Here is a 12,783-nt window from a genome sequence, read left to right as displayed (position 1 = left end):
GAGAAGGTGCCCGCTTCCCCTTCACCTTCTGCCATGACTGTAAGTTCCCTGAACTGGGAGTCAATTAAACCTCTTTCCTTTATCGATTACGTAGTCTCGAGTATTTCTTTATAGCAGTGTGAAAACGAACGAATACCCCTTCCCTGAGACCCTTCTCCTTAGGCAACCAGCTGCCCCCATGCTCCTCCTCTGCCCCCCGTTCTTTCTTTTCCCCTCATGAGGCCCAAGTGATAAACAGTGCCAGGGCCAGGGCCAGCCCCAGCCCCAGCCCCAGCCCCATCCTACCGCAGGCCTGTGTGGCTGCTGGAGAGGCCATGCTCCTTTCCTCTCCCCCAGCCTGCCTGATACACTTTCTGGATCCTGGAGAAAACTGACCTCTATTCTCATACTGGTGCAACATCTTCCAAGACCTCAAAAAGCTGTACCATTTGAGCCAGTCTTTTTTCTTGTCTCCACCTGCTAGGGCTGTCATTGGGACAGTCCTGGAGGGTGGTGCCAATGGATGAGTGGATGGATGGACAGTAGTCCAGGCATGATGTCCCTGTCTGTCCTGAACCGGGCCCTTCCTCCCATGAGAAGCCTTCCTGAGTGAGTATGTACAGTCATCCCTTGGTATCCATGGCGGATTAGTTCTAGGGTCCCCGGGAATGCCAAAATCCACGGATGCTCAAGTCTCTGATATAACATGGCGTAGTACTTACCTATAAGCTATGCACATCCTCCCGTATACATTAGACCATTACTAGATTATTTATGACATGTAATACAATGCAGATGCTACATAAATGGTTGTGATACTGCATTCTTTAGAGAATGATGACAAGAACAAAGTCTGCACATGTTCAATAGAAACATAACCATCCAATTTATTTTCTGAATATTTTCCATCTGCTGTTGCTGAATCTACAGATGCAGAGCTCCTGGATACGAGAGCCAAGCGTGCTTTGAGAGTAGGGTGGGTGAGGTTGCTAATGAGTACAGGGGAGCAGGTGTTGATCAGGAGGGCCCTGCACTGGGGCATCTGGACGTCCTGCCTCAGGACTTGAGACTCCAGTTGGATGGCACAGGCAGACTCAGCCCAGGTCAAAGCCCTCCCCTTGCAGGTTCATTTTATCCCGAGCTCTTTCTGGCCTCTGGAATTTGGCATCCCCTCGGCCCTGGGTAGAAGGACGGATGAGCCAGGTTTTAGATAACATGTCTAGAAGAGTGAGCCCCTACTGTGTGCCCGGCACTTTCCCCACAGGATCCTCTAGCTAGAATAGCCAAGGGTCACGGAGAGAAATACCCAGTTAAAATGTCAGAAATGAAAAAGCGATACCATCAGAGACGCTCAAAAGACCATTAGGTAATAGTATGAGCATTTGTATTCTGAGATCCAACAGCAGCAGTCACTTCCCTCCACCCCTATGTGTATCCCAGGACCACGCTGGGCGGGGAGGGCTGAGCTTAGGGAGCACCCATGGATGCTCTGATGCCGGCCCTGGGCCTCTGGGGTGACAGTGATGAGGAACTGGGTGCGCACATGAGTGGGGCAGCCGGGCCTGGCCAGAGAAGCAACACACACGTGCACAGACGTGTTTACCCACGTACGCGTGTGCACGCACGTGCACAAACACATCGCAGGCAGGCATGTTGACGCCTCAGGCAGCGGAGGACCCTGACTCTGGGCCCTGCTGACCCGGGCAAGGCCCCCTTGTGATGCGTGCCATGACCTCAGAATGCCACTGATGCATAGCACCTATCCGCTCTCTGGCCTGCCTCTGTGTTCTACGGCAGTTACACACAGGCAGTGGTGTTTGTGAGCAGCTGTGTTTTCTCCCTGAGAAGGTTTTCTCCCTGAGAGGCATACATAACCCAGGCCAGCTGATTGATCAGAATCAGGTGAGTGTGACCTGTTCTCTTCCCTCCAGGCTGACTTGGGGACAGTGGCTATGGTACGGGCGGTGTCGGCCTCTGGGCAGCTACTGAGGAGGAGGGTCATCCCTGAGCACTCACAGGGAGCCCGTTCTACACTGCCTGTATAGATGATTTTCTCTTTCGTCCTCACGGTGGCTTCGTAGAGTGGGTGCTGTTCCCGAATGTACCCATTCGACAGGTGAGACGTCTGGGGTCAGAGAGGCGGTAACCAGCCCGAAAATCCAGACATGACCCTGGGTTTTGCTCTCAGCCCTGCTGTGTGCCGTGCTAGACTTCAGGCCTCAACCCTGTGACCTCCCTGCTCGAGATCCCAAATCTGCCCAGATTTCCAATCCCGATGGGGCAGAGCCTGGCCCTGGTAGAGACACTGGGATGGATCCACTGTGGGTGGGGAGGAGGGAAGGGTCCTCGGAACACACCTGGGGCCTAAGCTGGGTCCTGATGGTCACTGTGGGACCACTGGGCACACACGGTCCCTTGTCTGGGAGTGGCATGGGGAGCCTTCTGCTCTTGGGCAGTTGTGGAAAGTGAAGGAGCCCTGGAGGGCGGGCTGAGGGGAAACTATCTTCCCTTGTGTTCGAAGGGGTCCAGGCACTGGGCTTCTCCCCAAGTATTTCTTATTCTGTCTGGCCTCGATTTCCTTTTGCCCTGAGTATTCTCAGGAGGGACGGTCCATCTAGATGTTCTCCAGGAGCAAGGACCCACTGTTCTTCATCAGTGACCCAGGAAAATGAAGCCCCCTCCTATAGGGACAGCTCAGAATGGTGGAGTCCGCAGTCCCTCCCCGAGAGATGTGGTTTCCATGAGCACAGTGGCTGCTTTGGAGACAGTAGATCATTTTCATCCCTCATCCCCAAAACCAAACACACTCCCGCTCAAATGGCGTTATTCCTAATGCAGCTTCACTGGTTAGACCGAAGGGCCACGGTAGCCCAAGTGATGAGCGAGGTAGAACGGAGCAGTCAGGAGAGATCTTGTTCCCCATAGGAAACTGGGCATCTCTGTGGCCCTGAGTATCCCAGGAGGCCGATCGTACAGAGACCTCTGGTGCCTGACCCCAGTTCGCATCCACAACCCCGGAATAGCCCATCACAGGCCCTTCACCCTTGGCTGGTGGACACCATTCAACCTGCCGGGGCAGGTATATGCCCATTCCATGGCATAAGGGGAAAACGGGATTCTCTGTCCAGGTCCCACTCTTCTCGAGTCCTTGGGAAGATGCGCACCCCTGCTTGCGGCTTCAGACTGCAGAGACCCATGGAGGTGTGGGCCACGGGGTTTGGCCCCTTTTTACCAGAGTGCAGTGGTTGAATGAAGGTTACACCACCAACCAGCATCTGGGAGCCCGGTGGGAGCGGTTCAGGTGTTCTCCGAAGCTGTCGGGTACAGTGTAACCTTTATCCAATTTTGTCTCACAGGATGAACGTGGTGGAGGACGTGGAGAGATGGCGGGCGTGGGAGCGAGAGCACATCATCGGGAAATATGAAAAGGTACAGTTCGGTCTGCTTCTTGGAGGAAGGCCTCTTCCAGTGCGCCCTGGTCAAAGGGTCCTGGGTTCCCTAGGAGCACAGGGCAGGGACGGGTGGCCAATACCCCCAGGCCCTCGCACCCTTTACCTTGGACCCCTCACCAAGGCTCCCTCTGGGTTACAGGGGCACCGAGCCGGGCTGCCAGAGGACAAGGAGCCTGTGCTTATCGGAACGTTCGAACGTGTGGATCCGTTTGGGATAATTGTGCAGTGAGTCCTCTGTGCTCCCCTCACCCCTAAAGCATCTGTCTCAGCTCAGGGATGGGTTTGCTTTTAGAAAGGCCATTCTGACACAGGACATGTCTCGCCAGCTCGGGTCAACCTCCTTTCCAGGGTCAGAACTCCTCCCTGGCTCCCCTGCAGGTCCAACCCGAGGTTGTTGTTAGGCCAGAGGTGCAAGACCCATCTAGGGAGCCGGTGGGAATGGAGACTGGGCTAGGTCAGGCCCCTGGGCTCTCAGCAGTTCTGTCGGCAAGTCAGCACAAGAGGAGCGGGGCAGCCCGAGGGTCTGGCCCTGTCTACCAGGAGACAACCCCAGTGAGATCCAAGGGTTGTGGCCACAGGGTGAGGAGACACCTGGCCCAGCCTCGGGGCTGTTGTCCAGCAGGTCTCTCGGGGCCCACCTGCCCCTGTCCTCCCCCATTTCCCTAGAGTTACAGCCCTCACTGTCCCCATGGGGAAGGGGGAAAGGGGTGGGGACAGTGGGGGCTTTGGACCTAAGAGAATGGGGGAGAACATGGGCAGGGCCCTGCTCTGGGCATCTCAGGGTGAGGCCGGGGAGGCAGCAGGGCTTGTGACTGAAGACCCTGGGTCTGGTGCTGGGAAGGGATCTGGGGCCAGGTAAGAGGAGCCCAGCCTGGAGCCCATCCTTCAGGGATCAGAGGATGGAGAGACAGCGGATCCCGGGGGACGTAGCGTGGGAGGGAGCTGATGAGCCGTGCCACTTCTGAAACGCAGGGTGTGTGGCTCAGATGCAGGGAGAGGCAGCTGGATGCTGGGAGGTCAGAGCCTGCAAGAGCCTTGGGGCTGTCAAGTGGGATGGGCCCCTGGTGCACCCAGAGTACACCGGGCAGGTCTCAGGGCAGGCTCCCTTGACCCTGGCGGGGTGATGTGGTCGATCCCTGAGGGATTCCTGTCAGGGCCCGGTCGCCCACCCTGGGCGGCCCCCATCCCATCTCAGGGCTGACCTTTCTCAGCTCCAGCAGAAAGCACCACCTCGAGTCCAGGATGGGCAGCCCCATTGTGCAGCCTGACCACCCCCCACGCCAGGGGCCCCGGTAACCCCGGCCAGGCTGTCCCTGCACTCCTTCTTCTCCCAGGTCCTGCCCCTCCTGGGAGTCAGCCCCACAGGAAGGCCCTTGTCCTCCCTTCCCTGTGCCTTCTCCCGGGCTGAGCCCTGAGCTGGGTAGGGACAGAGCCAGTCCTTTCTGGGGGCTGGCTCCCGGGCTGGGGCGGCTCCAGGCCCTGTGCAGGTCCTCAGCGCTGCCTGGGTTGCCTTACAGTGAGACGGAGCTGCCTCCTCTGACTGCGCGGGAGGCAAAGGTAAGAGCCTGATGCATGGAGGGGCCGGTCCAGGGACGTAGGGACTGGGCGGGTGGGCAGTGAGGCAGAGGAGGCAGCTGGCCTGGGCGGTGGCGGGTGAGGACAACACTCTGTCACTGGGAGAGGGAGCAGAGACCTGACCCCAGGTTGATTTAACTTTGGCAGTTTGATAAAATTCCAAAGTGAGAACCACAGTCCTGGCTTGGGGGTGGCTTCCCGCTTGTGTCGGGACCCCACCTAGAGGCTGGGACCTAAGACTGGTGTGTCTGTGGCCTGAGGATGGCACATCCCGGGGTCCCAAAGCCAGCCCACTGGTGCTCATTTGCTCAAAGGCTGTCAGCCCTTAGGGTCTGCCCTTCCCTGGCTCCTTCCAGCTGGGTCCCACCAGGGCTCCAGAGCCCAAGACCCAGCATCCACGGGCAGCTCTGGGAAGCCCAGCAGCTCCACTAACTCCAACATTCCTCATTTGACAGCGAATTCGGCGGGAGACAAGGAGAAACAGCAAGTGGCTGGAGATGCTGGGCAAATGGGAGACGTACAAGAACAGCAAAAAGGTAATGTGTGGAGGGAGAGGCCCCCAGAAGCACTCTCTGCAGAGACAGGGGACAGGCACCCATGGCTGTGGCCTGACACCGTCAGCCTCTCAGAGGGCGCGTGGCACACTGTCCTCACCCAGAGGACTGCAGGCCTGGTCGCCAGATTGCCTGCCGATTCGTGCAAGCGTCACCTTGCTGGGAGGGAATCTGAATCTAGGGCTGGGACCACCCGGAGCTGAAGGCTAGGGATGCCCTGGTGACCCGAAGGAAGAAAAAGGTTCAGATCAGAGTTTTGACTCTGAGTGTCCATCCACTCTTTCAGTCCTGGGAAGGGAGACCCTGTCCCAGCTCGATCTCACCTCTACTGAGGAATCATGGGGCCAAAACCGACAATTCCCAGAATCCCCGGGCTCTGGTCCTCACTGGGGTCACCCCGTGGCCTGTAACACCAGACTGTTTTCTGCCCACAGCTCGTAGATCGCACATACAAGGGGATTCCCAGGAACATCCGGGGCCGGGCATGGTCAGTCCTCCTGAACGTTCAGGAAATCAAATCAAAAAACCCCGGCAAATACAAGGTACACTCAGCCAGAGCACAACAAACGGCACAGGCCGTGTCAGGGGCCCAGGTCTCCAGCTGGAGGGAACATCAAACCCACCCTGGGAGGCATGGGGGAGGATGGTCAGATGCACATCCTGGGCATGGACGGTGGCATAGTCACCACAGACAGACTCGGCTCTGGTGACCCTCCCTGGCTTCAATAACAAGCCAAAAAGCAGCTTTCTGCAGAAGGAAACCTTCCTTCTTTCCTTCCTTCCCGAAGTGCTGACTGTGGGCTGACTGCCATTTGGGGCAGGGAGTCTTCCATGTGTTCTGAGGCTGCTTCCTCCTCTTGGCCCTGCCCTACAGCTCATGAAGGAGAAGGGCAAGAGGTCATCTGAACACATCCATCAGATCGACCGGGATGTTAGCTGGACTCTCCAGGACCATGTCTTCTTCAGGCGTCGATATGGAGCCAAGTAAGCCTACGGGAGCCACAGGGTCCCAGCGGAGATGGGGTGAATGAGAGGGATGGGCACTTCCCCGGAGCAGAAGCCAGGGTCACCCAGGAGGGATGACAGAGCCACCAAGAGCTCTCCTGGCCCAGGGAGCAGCAGGCACCATGAACCGAGCACCTCCCTGGTTCCAAGCCCTGGGCCAGACTGGAACATGTGGGGCCGGAACCCAGGAGGATCCTGAGGAGACAGAAGACAGCAAAGAAAATCATGCACAATGGTGAAAGGTGCTCTCCCTGACCCACGGGGACCCGTGGTAGGACCTAAGGGAGGGCGGCAGGATGGAGGGCCCATGAGCCTACCCAGACAACACTGACAGCACCAAACGCTGGGAGAATTATGGGTCCTGGAAACTCTCATCCAGGTCTGCTGGGAACATGACACGGCACAGCCACGTTGGCAGCCAGTTGGGCAGTGGCTCACAAAGCTCAATGGACTTGAACCAAGTGTCCCCAAGCTGTCACAGATATTGAACCCACTGATTTGGAAACTGACATCCACATGAAACCTGCATGCCGGGTTCACTGCTTGATTCACCGTCACTCACACACCGAGCCTTCGGGGACGGCCTTCAACACGGGCATGGGGAGAGCAAGGCTGGTCCTCCCTTCAAAGGGAAGACCCAGTGAGAAAAGGGAACGAGCCAGTGATGCCCGCAAGGACGTGGGTGGATCCTAGATGCATTTTGCTAAAGGAAAGAAGCCAGACCCAATAAGCTACCACAGTAGCATTCCCATTCCTAGGCCATTCTGGAAAAGGCCAAACCACAGGGACTGAGAAGCAGTCTGGGTGGCCAGGGGCTGACAAATCGGGGAGAGGCTGGGTGCATAGGGGCCACTCTGGAGACTTGGAGGATGAAGGATTCACTCCAGGAGGGGCTGGAGCGGTGGCCGGGAGACTCCGCACATTGGTTTGGAACTGTGGAGGAACTGTACACCCAGAGACTGAACTGGCGTGTGTGCAAACTGAAAAAAAAAATCATTCAGAGTGAAAAGGATCGGTCAACTCACTGTACAACTGGGCTATTTGCATGTCACAGAGGTGGCTTTTACTGAAACATTTCTTCAACAGTCTCAGGCCATGAAGAGCTCACTGCTTTTCTGGTGAATCATCTGAATGTGAAATGGGATTTGTTGTTAGGATTTGTATACAAAGTGAAACTAACAGCATCTGCACAAACCAAACCATAGCCCCCTTTCTCTGATTCCTAGGCAGCGGGAACTCTTGTACATACTCCTGGCATATGCGGAGTATAACCCGGTGAGTATTCCCAGCAGTGAGGTTCCTGGGCCATATTTCCATATTCACAGGAGTGGGTGTCTGGTGGGGGTGTCGTTGCTTCTTTTAAAGTTGGTATTTGTGACCCACCAGGTTATAGGAGGTAGGATTCCAGCTCCCCGCTGGCATAAACCTCCAAGCAAGGGGGTGGTCTCAAGGGGTCAAGCTGAGACACAAAGGAGTTGGGGCCTGGACTCCTGGTGCCACCTGGGCCTGACCACCACTTCTCAGAACAAGAAATGACGCCCTCCTCCTGGGGCTGCCCCAAAGCCTGGGAGCTTGGCAGCGTCACACGCAGGATGGTGGTCTCAGGAGACATTTTGGACAAGGTGCTGAAGTGCCTGATGGACTTGGCTCTTGTCATGAAATGAATTTGCATTCTGAGGAAGCCTCTTCTTCAGAGGAAGCCTGTCCAGTCACCTCTGCCCTCTCCAATGACATGAGTCCTCCCAGGTGACCTCAGCCCTCCCAGCTGATGTCCTTCCATGGTGACTCTGGCTCTTGCAGATTGTGGGCTACCGCAGGAACCTGAGCCACGCCGCCGCCTTGTTCCTCCTGTATCTGCCTGAGGAGGACGCATTCTGGGCACTGGTGCAGCTGCTGGCCAGTGAGAGGCACTCCCTGGAGGGTAGGTGAACAGCTGCCCCTGGGGCCTCACGCAGCCAGACCCGGGGACGGCCACCGTGGCCAGGTGATCTCGGCTTTCAGCCAAGGCACCCTCCTTGTGTCGCCGGCTCGTTGGGAGCCTTTAGGACGTCTCTGCTGAGGGTCCCACAGGAGTCCGCAGCTGGCCCCCCACAGCCCAAGTCAGACACCTTTCAACCCCATCAGCAGAGGGCATCTCATCCTCCCCGTGGCCACCCTCTGTGTCCCGGAGCCACGGCCTCCGGCTCTGATTCTGTGCAGCCGACTCTCCCCTCCCTGAGAGTCCTCCTGCCCTCCAGCTGCCGGGGCTCCCGCTGCCCTTGGTGCGCACGAATGGGCCGACCAAGCCCAGGTGGCAGCATCTTCCCATCCCATGTCCCCTGGCCCGACCCCACTTCCAGGAGATGACCAGGAAGCCCAGTACCCACACTGTTCTGGCTGCCCTGTTGTGGCCTCAAAGTCAGGCTTGCCCCTTCTGCACCCTGGCCCAGGAGGCCTCCAGGGGAACCTCCAGCCAGGCTCCAGGGGATGTTCCCGCCCCACCTCCCCAGGGTAAAGGCCGCTAGGTGGGGTCACCAGATGGGAGGGTGAGAAGCCTTCGGGTTTGGAGGCCTCTCAAACTGCCCAGCTCTTGCAGCTGATGGCTCTACATCTTGGGGGAAGGCTCTGATTTCATGATGGGCTGGGGGCCTCTCAGAATTCCACAGCCCAAATGGCGGGACAGTCCAGGGGCTCCAAGACCATCAGGAGCATGTGGTACCCACGTCACAACCCAAGACCATGTGGCATCTGGTGAGTTTATGGTCCCTTCGGCTCTTCCCCAGAGGCCCTGCATCCCGTGGGGCTGGAGGAGCAGGGGGGCTGGAGCCCCTCGTGGGGCTGGTGACTGGCTGAGTCCCAGCCAGGGCCTGACCTGGGATGCCGGGTCCTCCATGGGCTGGGAGTTGGTTTCCTTTCCTGCCCTGGAGGAGACAGAGGCACAGGGATGGCGCCCCAGCTCCCGCAGAGCAGGGCAAAGGGCAGTGTGTCCACCGAGAGTGTGGGAAGGGGACGGTGTCATGGGGAGCCCCGGACACTCCCCAGTGTTCTGCACTAGGCATAGGTTCTTCAGAGGCCCTGGAAGAGGGAGGTTTTTAGGGCAGCCCAGTGGCCTGAGCACCTCTGTTGCTCCCATCAGGACCAGGACATAGACGCTGGTCTATGCGGGCAGCATCTCTTGTTAGGCTGGTTTCTCCCGCCGTTAATGAAGGTAAGGTGGCATAGGGAGACCCTGGCTCAGGGACCCTCGTTGCCCTGCAGTGCCCTGCTTCCTCAGTCCGGCAGTCTGGCTCACCCCCAGCCCACAGGAGTCTCAGATGGGTCCCCGAAGGACACTCAAGCAAAACCCTGTGCCCAAGAGGGGTCATCCCAGGGCAGTGGCTGCGGCTCAGGCCCAGCCTCATGGGCAGACTGGGCCAGGACCCGACTTGAGAGGGCTCAGGGAAGCCTCAAGCGCTGGGCAAGCCCCTCTCTCCAGGAGCCACATCTCCACTCATATGAGTGCCCCCCATGAGGAGCTGCAAGACCTTGCCTGACCCAGCGTCCTGGAGGGCCCGGGCGACGCTGATGGGGAAGGCCACTGACTCTGGGGACTGAAACCCCAATGGGCACAGCTCGAGCCACCAGCCCCAACCTGGAAGGGCCAGGTTCTCCCACGCCGGCTGACCTGGCCTGTGGGACTTTACCTCTACAAGGAAAAAACAGGATCACATGACCACATTTCGAGGTCACAGATGGGGCCTGGGGAGCCCCGGGGTCAGACCCCGACTGGCCCGAGGGCAGCTTCCTCACACTGTCCTCACGATCCCCTGTTCTGGCTCAGAGGGAGGTCTGGCCAGGTGGGCCGGGAAGGGCACTGTGACAGCGAGCCCATCCCCCACATGACCCAGATGAAAGTCAGGAGTGTGGCGGGCACTTCCCTGTCCAGGTCGCCCCCCAGTCACAGCCTCCTGTGCACATCTGGACCCCTGGGGTGGCCACAAAAGGATCCAGCACCACCCAGTGAGAGGCTGAAGTGGCCATAGGGTACGTGCTGGCCCCCTCCCAGGGAACTCTTCTGGCCTGATGTCCACCCTGTCCCTAGATCGCTTCAAGAAGACGAGTTCCGGCCTGTGCGCATGCATCGCGAGCCGGTTCTGCCATCACTGGGCCAGGGATGATGAGAGGGTGCTCAAGCACCTCAGGGCCTCTGTGAACAAACAACGGAGGAAGCAAGCGGACCTGCCACCCCCAGGTGGGCTCCAGTGCCGTGTCCCCTCCCATGTCACCCTCTGGGGCAGTCAACAGTGGGGGAGTGCCCGGGACCTGCAACCCTACTACCTGGGCCTTCCTCTTCACCTTTTCTTCCTCCTCTTCCTCCTGGACTCTAAGAAAGTACAGGAGGCCCACCGGTCCTCAGGGCAGGCGCTCAGTGCCTGTGTACTGGACGTGTTGTGCACGCAGGAGGGGGATGTGAGCAAGACCCTCCCTCAAGCCCCCCCCCACTTTCCACGGTGTCTCGCTCTCCCCCTCACAGGGCCCTCAAAGTTACTAGAGGAGCCAGACCCATTTGTGGGAGACCCCGCCTCTCCCTGCAAGCACCCACAGCCTCAGAGAGCAGCAGAGGCCCCTCACTCCTGCACGCTCCTCCAAGGTTGCCAGGACAACAAGCCTTGAGCCAGGGAGACAAGGGAATTGGGGGTCCCTGACCCCCAGAGCATTCAGGGAGAGGGCACAGGCGGGACCCCGGGCCCAGAGCCAGAGCCAAGAATTCAGCCCGATGTGGGAAGAGTCAGTCCTGGCATGGACTGGGCAGCCCAGGAGGGCAGAGGGTGACCCACGTCCGGGCCCAAAAACCCACTGCAGAGACGGGTCCCCATGTGAGGTGGCAAGGGGCTGGGTGACATCCAAGGACCCTCCCACCTGAGTTCTGACTGGGGGCCGTATCCCAGGCCCAACAGCCCTGGGACGAATGTGTGTGGCAGGAAACCCACAGCCAGTCCCAACCCTGGGGGCAGTCCCAGGAGCCACCCGCCATGCCACGACAGCTTCCCCACGCCAGGCAGCACACACCCCTCCCTCTGGGATCAGCAGACTACAGGCTTGTCCTCAGTGTCAGGCCACGGGGGCCACACAGAGACCCCGAGGACTACAGAGACGCAGGCAGGTGGGGCCCAGCCCGGAAAGGCCTGCATGGGCTCCCTGGAGACGCTGACCGCGTCTGTTTTCCTTTCAGCCAAAGCCGAGCAAGGGTCCTCGGCACCCAGGCCTGTGCCGGCTTCACGTGGCGGGAAGACCCTCTGCAAGGGGGACAGGCAGGCCTCTCCAGGCCCACCAGCCCGGTTCCAGCGGCCCATTTGGTCAGCTTCCCTGCCAGGGGCACCTCGTTCTTCCACACCCTGTCCTGGTGGCGCTGTCCGGGAAGACACCTATCCTGTGGGCATTCAGGGTGTGCCCAGCCCGGCCCTGGCTCAGGGAGGACCTCAGGGTTCCTGGAGACTCCTGCGGTGGAACTCCATGCCCTGTCTCCCGACGGACCTGGATATAGGGGTCCATTGTGATTTCGAACAGAGCTACTGGGTCCATGCCATATCCCAGGAGGACCAGCTGGCCACCTGCTGGCAGGCTGAACACTGCCGAGGGAGTGAGATTGGCTTTCGCGGAACTGAACAACGTGGGCATGGACTTCCGGGCCCTGCAGTGCACCCAGCACTGATTCCGACCAGGACACCTCCTTCCCAGCGAGGGACGAGGAGCAGTGCACTCCCACCTCAGGGCCTTATTATTTAGTTAATAGGATTGTGCTCATGTTACATTTCTCAATTTTTTTTAAGAGATAAAGTCTCACTCTGTCACCCAGGCTGGAGTGCGGTGGTGCAATCATGGCTCGCTGCTTCCTGGAACTCATGGGCTGCAGCAATCCTCCTGCCTCATCCTCCTGACTAGGTGGGACTATAGGCACACGCCACCGTGCCTGGCTAATTTCTTTGACTTTTCTCTGGAGACAGGGTCCACCCATGTTTCCCAGGCTGGTCTCAGACTTCTAGACTCAAGTGAACCTGAACCTCCCGCCTCGACCTCTCAAATTGCTGGGATTACAGGTGTGAGCCACCACACCCGGCCTAAATTTCTTACGTGCCATGCTACTACAAAACGTCATTATTAGGGGCAGCCGGATGGAAGGTGTAGGAGGACACTGTAGCGCCTTTACAATATTTCTGTATATCTAAAATCATTTCAACAGGAAACATTTATTTCAAAAC

General features: G+C 58.5%; 1 pseudogene; it reads left to right on the top strand.

The window, feature by feature from the left end:
* Positions 1-1,269: 1,269 nt before the first annotated feature.
* On the top strand, positions 1,270-12,375 carry LOC116474332 (TBC1 domain family member 3I-like; annotated as a pseudogene).
* The last annotated feature ends 408 nt before the right edge of the window (positions 12,376-12,783 follow it).

Source organism: Hylobates moloch, unplaced genomic scaffold (genome assembly GCF_009828535.3).
Source record: "Hylobates moloch isolate HMO894 unplaced genomic scaffold, HMol_V3 SCAFFOLD_10, whole genome shotgun sequence".
Lineage (NCBI taxonomy): Eukaryota > Metazoa > Chordata > Mammalia > Primates > Hylobatidae > Hylobates > Hylobates moloch.
Note: the sequence above shows the minus strand (reverse complement) of the source record. Positions and strands in the feature narration are given on the sequence as shown.